Source organism: Triticum aestivum, chromosome 7B (assembly GCF_018294505.1).
Source record: "Triticum aestivum cultivar Chinese Spring chromosome 7B, IWGSC CS RefSeq v2.1, whole genome shotgun sequence".
Taxonomy (NCBI): domain Eukaryota; kingdom Viridiplantae; phylum Streptophyta; class Magnoliopsida; order Poales; family Poaceae; genus Triticum; species Triticum aestivum.
Genome location: NC_057813.1, coordinates 531152834 through 531161316, shown reverse-complemented (window position 1 = coordinate 531161316; position 8483 = coordinate 531152834).

The window sequence follows — 8483 nt, the reverse complement described above, 5'->3', positions numbered from 1 at the left end:
CGCCCGAGGTTCGCCGCCGCCTCGATTCGCGTGTTGCCGGTTTTTTATATAAAAAAACCGAGCGGTTTTTTCTTCGGTTTCTTTGTTTTTTCGGTTTATTTTTTTAGATCGGTTTTATTTTTCGGTTCGGTTAAATAGCAAGCGTTCGCTCGTTCGTTCGTTTTAATGAACGTATTCGTCAGATCTGTTTAGTCAATGAACGTTCGTTCGTCAGCCTGTTCGTCGTTTTTCTTTTTCTCGGATTTAATCCGCGATTTTTCTGATCGCGATTTCTGATCCGATTTTCGTTTTAGTATAACTTTTCGCCCGTTTATCGGAATTAGGCGATTCAAGCGCCTGGAGTTTTGTCTTGAAACCCTCTTTCCGAATAATCAACTTAAACAAGTTTTTGCTTCTGTAAAATTTGACTTAGATCCAGATTAGTAAAACGAAGCTGTTTTCTTTCGCCATTTGACTTTCGTTGCTTTGCTTGATTTGGTTCTTTTTGCAAACCGGAGTTCTTAAGTTGAACATTCTGGTTGGATCTTTTATTCGAGTTTTACCAGTGCATTAGATGAGTACTTATTGTATGTTTTTTGTTTGTTTGTCTGTGATAGAATACCCGGAGTGCGCCGTCTGTTACTTCGAGTCCCTAGGTTTTGTGGATCATCAGCAAGGCAAGTAACACTTTGATCATACCTTTTCTCATACCCAGTTTTTATGCATTAGACCAATCCTCAAACAATTGCATGATTAGGATCTAATTAAATTGTGGGATGGGAAGTAGATGAGGTAGTACCTATTACCTGTTTTATTTTCAAACCCTTGGGAGTTACTTCTACGTTTGCTTTTTATGCCATGCTATGCTAGTAGACGTGGATTGGGTGAGTGTATCCATGACAGATGTGAGATTGTTAATCAATGGTTTATTTAAGGTGGCAACTTAAACACACATCTGGGTGGATTGAGGCACCCGGTTTCTATCAGGACTTGCCTGTATTTCTTCGGACCGCCACCTAGGCCCAAAGGGATCATGAGATTATTCAAACTAGAAACTTCCGTGTGCAGCCACAAGCCATTATGGGCTTTGGCATAGTTGACTAAGTCGTGCGAACTCTTACGGGTAGACTAGCAGATGTAGGGGAAAGTAGGTGTACCGGTCTACCCACATGTAAGGTGCTAGTGCTTCCGAAAGACTATGTCTCGGTCATCCGTTTCTCAAACACCATGTAGTGCGAGGAATCAAACGGAGGCGATCGAGTCTTGTGGGGAAAAGTGCGCAAACCTCTGCAAAGTGTACAAACTAATCATGATTAGCCGTGTCCCCGGTTATGGACGTTTTGAGTATCTAGTACTTGGATATCATGTGAATCTCATCATGTTACTTTAATCTAATATTGTTGGGTTTGATGAGTACTTTTAATTGGGATTGAGAATGCTGTCAACCATTCTCAATGTCTAACAACCACCATGATAGTTAATTAAATTTATTCCTTTGCAGTAGGGAAAAATTGGCTTTATGCAAAACTGTAACCATAGAGCTTTTACACCAGCCAAATTGCATGTAGTGTAGCTTATTCCATTGTTATTCTCTATGTGTTACTTTGCCAGCATATTCCATGTGCTGACCCGTTTTCGGGCTGCAACATTTCATGTTGCAGACTTTTCAGACGACGAGTAAGGTGCTTTTAGGTCGTGGTTCTATACTCAGTGATGCCGTTGGAGTTGATGAGCTCGCTTATCTTCCAAGCCTTCCGCTGTTATCGTTTTTAGATAGCCTTAAGCCATATTTATTTCAATAAGTTCTCTTTTGAGACATTCGATGTAATAAGTGTGTGGTTGCTACTCTGTTATAAATCCTCCAAGTACTGTGTGGTGTCAGCATTACTGATCCAGGGATCACACTGAGCACAAAGATCAGACTGGTTGAGGTCTGGTCGCTACAAGGTGGTATCAGAGCACACGCTGACTGTAGGACACAGCCACTAAGCTAAAGCCCTAGATCACTACTTTTTCTTCTCATTTCTGATTCCTCATCTTTTCTATTCCTTAGGATGGCGGATGCAAGGATCAAGTTTGCACAACCAGATGAGAATTCACCTTTTGGATGTCACTTGAAGGAAGCCACTAGATACCTGAACATAGGAGTACCAAGCTTCACTAGTACTTTCAACGCCACTTTACCCGAAGAGGAGCACTGGAGGATTCAAGTCAACATTCCAGGAAGGACATTTGCGCCAGTCACGGAGCCAATAGAGTTTACCTTTGATGTACCAACATGGAGCCTAGGAAAAAGCATGGCAGCTCACATCGCCATGGGACAGATTGGAGAAGTTTACCACAACAACCTCAAGAATACTATCTACCAGATTTGTGGGCGCCGAGATGAGCATTGGGAGATGATCACCACCAGGAGGGACAGATCAATCGAAGCTTACATTCAGGAGTTAAACCAACACATCCGACGCCAGGAGAATCAAATGTGCGCAGATATGGAGGAACTACAGAAGGCTATGACCAGGATCAAGGAGCTAGAAGCAGAACTCAAGGCTACACGTAAAGACTATATGGAAGAAATCGTCGCTCTAGTAAGACAGAACGGTGACCTTAAGGAGAAGATTGGAGTATTCATGGGAGGATCAGCACCCAGAGAGGAAGAGGATGAACCTACTTTCCCAGATAATTATATCATCATCGATGACACCGACTTGGATCCCGACGACATCGATGATGACTATGTTGATGAAGCTGGAGCAGATATCATGGAATCTTCATCGGAGCAGTTTTTCTAGTTGACCACCATAACAGTAGTAGAATTTTCCACGATTTAATTAGTTTTAGTCCAAGCACTTTTGTAACGATAGTTAGACCGTCGTATGCCCTTGTTTGAATTGTTTGGAATGATATTGTGTGTTTTGTCTCATGTGCATATGGGTAGTGTTATCCCACTAGACCTCATTCTATTCTAAACTCTCCCCTTTAAACCCTCAGATGCCTCCGAGACGCGACCCCGAGTTTGTTTTTCCGCCAGAGTCACTCAGTTGATTCAGCAGCAGAATACCTTGATTCAAACATTGGTACAGAACCAAGGAAACAACAACAACAACCCACCACCACCACCACCTGTTGACCATCTGGCACGTTTCTTAAGGTTAAATCCACCGGTGTTTTCCAGTAGCACCGAGCCGATAGTAGCAGATGATTGGCTCCGTAAGATAGGGAGGGAGTTGACCACTGCAGGATGCACGGATGGAGAAAAGGTGAAGTTTGCCGCACATCAGCTTGACGGACCCGCAGCAGCATGGTGGGAGAATTTTACAGCCACTTACCCTGTAGACACTGTCACATGGAATCAGTTTCAGCAAGCTTTTCATACTGCCCATGTTTTAGCAGGAGCTATGGCCATGAAGAAGCGTGAGTTTCGCAACTTACGCCAAGGAGGACGGACAGTTGGCCAGTATGTGGATGATTTTAGTAAGCTAGCACGTTATGCCCCAGATGATGTTGCTACGGATGCAGCTAAGCAGGAGAAGTTTCTAGAAGGACTGAATGATGAGCTGAGCATGCAGTTGATGGTAGCCACTTTCGATAACTACCAGGAGTTAGTAGATCGTGCTCTTATGATTGAGGGGAAGCAGTAGCAGATTGACAATCGTAAGAGGAAGTATGCACAGGGGAAGTACAATTCTGGAGCTCAGCAGAAGCCACGTTTTACCCCAAAGTCAGGGGGACATTTTCAGCATACTCATGGAGGAGGTAGCTCGCACAATCATAATGGTGCAAAGAATGGAAACGGGAATGGAGGAAGCAATGGACAAAGCCGCACCAACCCGTCAACACCATCCAAGGCAGACCTGAGTCATATCACTTGTTATAAGTGACGTAAGACTGGGCATTATGCAAATGATTGCCCAGAAGCTCAAAATGGAAATGGCAATGGAAGCTCAGGAAAGAAGCCGAACCCTTTCAACAGGGGGCAAGTGAACCACGTTACTGTGGAGGAGGTTGAAGCTCAGCCAGACGCAGTAATTGGTAAGTTTTTGGTTAAGTCATTTACTGCAGTTGTTCTTTTTGATACTGGTGCATCGCATTCATACATATCAAGGGGATTTGTGAATAGGTTTAGCCTGCCCACTAAGACTCTTAAGACACCTATGCTAGTGAGTTCACCGGGAGCTGAGTTTACGGTCAGTCAAGGATGCTTTCAGGTGCCATTAAGTATAGGAAGGCATGTTTTCCCAACGGATTTAATTATATTGGAATCCCAAAGTTTGGATGTAATTCTTCGTATGGATTGGCTGTCAATGTATGGAGGGAACATTGATTGCGCCAGTAAGTCGATTTTGCTTACGACACCAGGAGGAAGAAAAATCAAGTATGTATCACGGCATGAGCCAAGAAGAGCACATGTAAATTCCTTATCAGGAGTTGTGCAGGAGGAAGTACCAGTGGTAAGGGATTTCCCCAATGTATTTCCAGAAGAGTTGCCAGGAATGCCACCGGATAGGGACATTGAGTTCTTAATTGAACTACTGCCAGGCACTGGACCTATATCCAAGAGACCATACAGGATGCCAGCCCAAGATTTGGAGGAAATTAAGAAGCAGATCAAGGATTTGTTGGATAAAGGTTTTATTCGCCCAAGTTCTTCGCCTTGGGGATCGCCAGTACTTCTAGTGGAAAAGAAGGATGGATCGTTAAGAATGGTTGTCAATTATCGCGGATTGAATGAAGTAACCATCAAGAACAAGTACCCACTACCAATGATCAATGATCTGTTTGATCGGTTGCAAGGAGCTAAGGTGTTTTCCAAGATCGATTTGCGATCAGGATACCATCAGTTGAAGATTCGGGAGCAAGATATACCGAAGACGGCTTTTACCACCAAGTATGGGTTGTATGAGTATACCGTTATGTCATTTGGTCTGACTAACGCCCCAGCCTATTTTATGAACATGATGAACAAGGTGTTTATGGAGTTTTTGGATAAGTTCGTCGTAGTGTTCATTGATGATATTTTGGTTTACTCGAAGAATGAAGAGGAACATAAGGAACACTTGCGTTTGGTACTCGAGAAGCTCAGAGAACATCAGCTATACGCCAAGTTCAGCAAGTGTGAGTTTTGGTTGAAGGAAGTTGGATTTCTTGGACATGTTATATCCGGAGAAGGTATTGCCGTAGACCCCACTAAAGTTGTCACTGTGACAAACTGGGAAGCACCAACAATAGTTGGAAAGATCAAAAGTTTCCTTGGACTCGCAGGATACTACCGGAGATTTATTGAGAATTTCTCGAAGATTGCGAAGCCTATGACAAAGTTGTTGAAGAAGGATACTAAGTTCTTTTGGACTGAGGAGTGTGAGGCTAGTTTCCAGGAGTTGAAGAAACGTTTGGTTACCTCACCAGTATTAATTCTTCCAGATCAGACTAAGGATTATGAAGTGTATTGCGACGCTTCACGTCGAGGACTTGGAGCAGTGCTTATGCAGGAGGGAAGAGTTGTTTCGTATGCTTCACGACAGCTTAAGCCTCATGAGTTGAATTATGCTACTCATGATTTGGAATTAGCAGCCGTAGTTCACGCACTGAAAACATGGAGACATTTTCTCATTGGAAATCATTGTGAGGTGTACACGGATCATAAGAGTTTGAAGTACATCTTCATGCAGAAGGAGTTAAATCTCAGGCAGAGGAGATGGTTGGAGCTTATTAAGGATTATGATATGAGATTGCATTATCACCCCGGGAAGGCTAACGTTGTAGCAGACGCGTTGAGCCGTAAGAGCCACGTCAATACACTAATGATGGGAGGAATACCCAAGGAGTTAGCCGAGGATCTTCATGATCTATGTTTGGAAATAGTTCCGAGAGGCTATGTAGCAGCAATGGAGATTCAGTCTACATTGATGGATAAAATCAGAGAAGCTCAAAAGACAGATAAGGAAGTTGCCTCTATAAAGGAGAAAATGAACGAAGGAAAGGCTAAGGGATTTCGTGAGGATGAGTACGATACCCTACGATTTGAGGATCGTGTTTATGTGCCCAATGACCCGGAGATCAGGAGGTTGATTCTGCAAGAGGCACATGATTCACCATATTCGATTCACCCCGGGAATACCAAGATGTATTTGGATTTGAAGGAAACTTTCTGGTGGACCGGAATGAAGAAGGATATTGCAGAGTATGTAGCAGTTTGTGATGTATGTCAGAGGGTGAAGGCAGAACATCAAAAGCCAGCCGGATTGTTGCAGCCATTCCCTATACCCGAATGGAAGTGGGACAAACTAGGCATGGATTTCATCATGGGATTGCCCAGGACTCATTCAGGCTATGACTCGATTTGGGTTGTAGTCAATCGTTTGACGAAGGTAGCTCATTTCATTCCAGTAAAGACTACCTACAGCGGTGCCAAATTGGCTAAGATATACATGACAAGGATTGTATGTTTGCATGGAGTTCCGAGGAGTATCGTATCAGATAGAGGAACCCAATTCACCTCGAAGTTCTAGAAGCAATTGCACGAAACATTGGGAACCAGGATGGAGTTTAGCACAGCTTTCCATCCGCAGACAGATGGACAAGCCGAGAGAGTCAATCAGATTTTGGAGGATATGCTTAGAGCTTGTGTGTTGGATTATGGATCTAGTTGGGATGACAACTTGCCATACGCGGAGTTTTCTTACAACAACAGTTATCAATCCAGTTTGAAGATGGCCCCTTTCGAAGCCTTGTACGGAAGGAGGTGCAGAACCCCATTGTTGTGGGATGAGGTTGGAGACCGCCAGTTGTTTGGACCGGATTTGACTAAGGATTCTGAACAGAAAGTAAAGTTGATCCACAACAGGCTCAAGGTAGCTTAGTCAAGGCAGAAGAGCTATGCAGATTCAAAATGCAAGGAGACAGAACACGAAGTCGGAGACAGAGTTTATCTTCGAGTATCTCTGCTACGAGGAGTTAACCGCTTTGGAGTTAAAGGCAAGTTAGCACCACGTTTTGTGGGGCCATACAAGGTTTTGGAACGCATGGGAGAAGTAGCGTACAAGTTGGAATTACCTGAGGGATTGTCAGGAGTTCACGATGTGTTCCATGTTTCACAGTTGAAGAAGTGTCCCGTAGAAATAGCCGATATACCACTGAGAGATACTGTGCCACTGGAAGCAATTCAGTTGAAGGATGATTTGACTTATGAGGAGAAACCAGTTAGAATTCTGGATTATGCCAGTCGAGTTACCCGCAGTAAGGTTATCAAGTTTTGCAAAGTTCAGTGGAGCCACCACACCGAGGAGGAAGCCACCTGGGAGCGAGAGGAAGATCTGCTCAAGGACCACCCTCACCTATTTGCTAGCCAACCCGAATCTCGAGGGTGAGATTCATCTTAAGGGGGGTAGGTTTGTAACATCCCAAATTTTCAATTTGGAATGTTATACATAGATCATCATTGCATATCATATTTTGTTGCATCTTTGGCTCGATCCTAGAAATTCTATGCAACTCAAGGACCCTCGGAGAGAGTTGGGGATTTCGTTATTTTCTTATTTGAGCTTTTCTCAAATTTTGAAAATAGGATCATTGATTTTATTTATTTTATCCTCAATTATTTCTCCTACCAAATATTCAGAGAGGGAATAAAATGACTTTCCCAAGATAAAGAAATAATGGAGATCTAATAAAAAATCAAATAAGATTTATTTTGGAGTTTTCGCCTTTTATTTGAATTTAGGAAAAATGTGCTTTTTTCAGAATTGCACTTAGGCCCCAAATAAATGTTCATCTTGTCCGGCTTGATTTTAGAAGCCGGGGAAAATTTATTTCGGGATTTTTGGAGTCCATTTAGTATTTCTTTTTATTTTTCTTCTGCGCAGAATTATTTTAAAAAAAACGCAACCGACCTACGGGCCGTGCCCGAGCGGGACTCCGCCCAGGGGCGCCTTTAAATAGAACCGCCCCGAGCCCCCCCAGGCCCAGCCGCCCGCCCCGCCAGCCCGCAGCCGCCGCCGGCCCACTTCGCCGAAACCCTAGCCGCAAGCCGCGCCGCGCCGCCGCCAGATCCGCCGCTGCCGCACCGCCACCAGCCGCCGTCGCCGCGCCGCGCCGCCGCCAGCCGCCACCGCCGGAGCCGCCGACTTCGCTGGAACCGCCGCCGCCGCCAGCCTACCCCGCCGCCCGAGGTTCGCCGCTGCCTCGATTCGCGTGTCGCCGGTTTTTTTTATAAAAAAACGAGCGGTTTTTTTCTTCGGTTTCTTAGTTTTTTTTCGGTTTATTTTTTTAGATCGGTTTTATTTTTCGGTTCGGTTAAATAGCAAGCGTTCGCTCGTTCGTTCGTTTCAGTGAACGTATTCGTCAGATCTGTTTAGTCAACAAACGTTCGTTCGTCAGCCTGTTCATCATTTTTCTTTTTCTCGGATTTAATCTGCGATTTTTCTGATCGCGATTCCTGATCCGATTTTCGTTTTAGTATAACTTTTCGCTCGTTTATCGGAATTAGGCGATTCAAGCGCATGGAG